Consider the following 2,780-nt stretch of genomic DNA (forward strand, 5'->3'; position numbering starts at 1 on the left):
TTTAAATCTTCCTGAGATTGTAAGAATTCAGAGAGATTCTCATCTAAAATGCCAGCGACTATTTGATCACTAATCAGATCAACTTTTAGTATTCCATACTCACAATTTGCAGCTAGGCAGTACAATTTGTTAAGGAATGATTCAAAACCTTCACCCTGTTTTTGACTGCGCCAGTTAAATTTCACCCTCTTAATGACAATAGTTAAACGAAGACTGATGCATGAGTCAAAAGCTTTGATCACATCCCCGTAGGAGACTGGCTTTTCGTTCTCCCCCATTCTGGCTATCACATCATCTGCTATGTGCTCAATATCATGTAACAAAGTGCTAACTTGACCTTTGTTCTCTTTACTCACAAGACCTGAGGCGTTGCAGTATCAGATGCTTCACACTCAACTCCCCTCAGTGAGTGACATCACTGTGCCATAGCTCCCCACGTGCTCAGTAGCTATCATTAGAGCTAACCCTTTATGTTACATAGATCAGCCATAATCGTATTGAATGGCGGAGCAGGCTCGAAGGGCCAAATGGCCTGCTCTTGCTACTAAGTTCAGTATTCCTGTGTTCCTACGCCATCTGCTGACTATTTTCTGTGTGCATCAACAGTATCGTAGCCGATGAGGTTTAACCGAGACGCGATTGTTGCTTGTTGAAAACTTTTCCCGATATCCCGCTTTGACGACTTGAAATATAACTGGCAATGGCAATTTTTGACGGTCCCTGCGGGAAAAAAACACATACAACCTCCAATCATGCTGCCTAATTTAAGCCATTTGTAAAGAGCAATATCTGATGCAGACAAATTTGGCTTAATTTTTATTACAAATCCTATGGCTTGAGGTCTTTTTACCTTGGTGCTTCCCCTTGGAGCATGCTGTGCACTGTGCGAGTTCTTAAACCTATCCTAGTACTTCACCCGGTTGCTGCTTTAATTGCAGAAGCATGTTGGGTGGCTGCCTGTTGTATTCCTATAGGGGCCTCACTGGACTAAGGTGATCCATTTCATGGCAGCTAAATTCTGTGCTGGAAATGCTGAAGGCTACACTTCTTGTGTGGTCACCTTTTGGCCTTATAAGGGGGCAACAAGTGGGCCCGCATGCATTGCCTTCCTTATGCAGATGGTAACATATACATTTCCATCCCTGCATGTCACAAGTACCAAATTCTAACTCCACAGAATCCGTGTTTTGTTGCAACACCAACAACAACTTATGTTTATGTAGTGCCATTAATGTAATACGTGGCCCTTTGCATGAGCATTATAAAGCAAAATTAGACACCGAGACACATAACGTGATATTAGGGCAGTTGTCCAAAAGCTTGGTCAAAGAAGTAGGTTTTAAGGAGTGTCTTAAAGGAAGAAAGAGGCAATAAGTCAGATGGAATGGAACTCCAGAGCAAAAGCCCTGGGCTAAGTTGGTAGCACTCTTGTCTCTGGGTTCAAGTCCCACTTGAGGACTTGAGTATAAAATTCAAGGCTGACACTCCAGTGAACTATGAAGGGACTATTTCAGTGTTGGAGCTGCTATTTTGGATGAGACTTTAAATTGATGCTCTGTCTTCCCTTTCAGATGGACATAAAATATCCCATGGCACTGTTTCAAAGCAGAGCAGAAGAGTTACCCCAGGTGTCCTGGCTAATAGTTAGCTCTCACTAACTATTAGTGAGGACTCACTAACTACTAGCGAGGGCTCACTAACTATTATTTGTGTGATGTACATTTGTATGATGATATTTTGGTCACTATCACATCACTGTTTTTGGGAGCTTGCTGTGCACAAATTGATTGCTGTGTTCCTTACCTTACAACACTGACTACACTTCAAAAAAAGTATTTCTTTGGCTGTAAAGTGCTTTGAGAAATCTGGTGGTTGTGAGAAGTGTTATATAAATGTAAGCTAAAAGCTAAATACTGTGGATGCTGGAAATCTGAAATAAGAACAGAAAATGCTGGAGAAACTCAACAGGTCTGGCAGCATCTGTGAAGAAAGAAAAAGAGTTAACGTTTCAAATACATATGACTCTTTTTCAAAGTTCTGAAGAGGAGTCGTACAGACTCAAAAGTTAACTCTGTCTCTCTCCACAGATGGTGCCAGACCTGCTGAGTTTTACCAGCATTTTCTGCTCCATTATATATATATTCTATATTCTATAAATGCAAATCTTTCTTTCTTTTAGGCAGCTTAAAGCATGGCCACTAATAATGGAGCAATTAAAATCAGGAAGTTCAAGAAGCCAGAATTAGAGGAGTGCAGATATCTCTGAGGGTTGTGGGGCTAGCGGGGATTACAAAGATAGAGAGGAGCAAAGCCATGAAGGGACTTGGAAACAGAATGAAAATTTTAAAGACAAGGGGTTGCTTGACTGGGTGCCAATGTAGGTTAGTAAGCACAGGGATGATAAGTGATTGGGACTTGGTGTGAGTGAGGACATAGGCAGCAGAATTTTCGAAACCCTCAAGCTTATGAAGGGTATAATGTGGCAGACCAGCCAGGAGTTCATTAGAATCGTAAAATCTAGTAACGATTTCAGACAAAATTACACCCTCTTTTTCTCATGGAAATTCAGGAATTGGTCTATAAAAGACTTGGGGAACAATGAACTACAGTTTTAGTTTTAGGATGTTGAGAAGTGAGTGTGGATTAAGAGAAGATTTAAAAGAGTGTGAAGAGTAGAAAACATTTGAATAGCAATTTTGCTGCTCTCCTTCTTAGGCACGCCTTTGGGATCGAGGATGATTTGCTTCCATCCAACTTGATGGATTCTGAGATGGCTGATA

At 41.2% G+C, this 2,780-nt stretch overlaps 1 non-coding gene across 1 annotated transcript; it reads left to right on the plus strand.

The window, feature by feature from the left end:
- The first annotated feature begins 588 nt into the window (after window positions 1-588).
- LOC144696234 (U4 spliceosomal RNA) lies at window positions 589-728 on the plus strand. The gene has a single exon (XR_013580139.1). It is a non-coding gene; the product is annotated as a U4 spliceosomal RNA (small nuclear RNA).
- Window positions 729-2,780: the final 2,052 nt, after the last annotated feature.

Source organism: Cetorhinus maximus, chromosome 21 (assembly GCF_964194155.1).
Source record: "Cetorhinus maximus chromosome 21, sCetMax3.hap1.1, whole genome shotgun sequence".
NCBI classification, from domain to species: domain Eukaryota; kingdom Metazoa; phylum Chordata; class Chondrichthyes; order Lamniformes; family Cetorhinidae; genus Cetorhinus; species Cetorhinus maximus.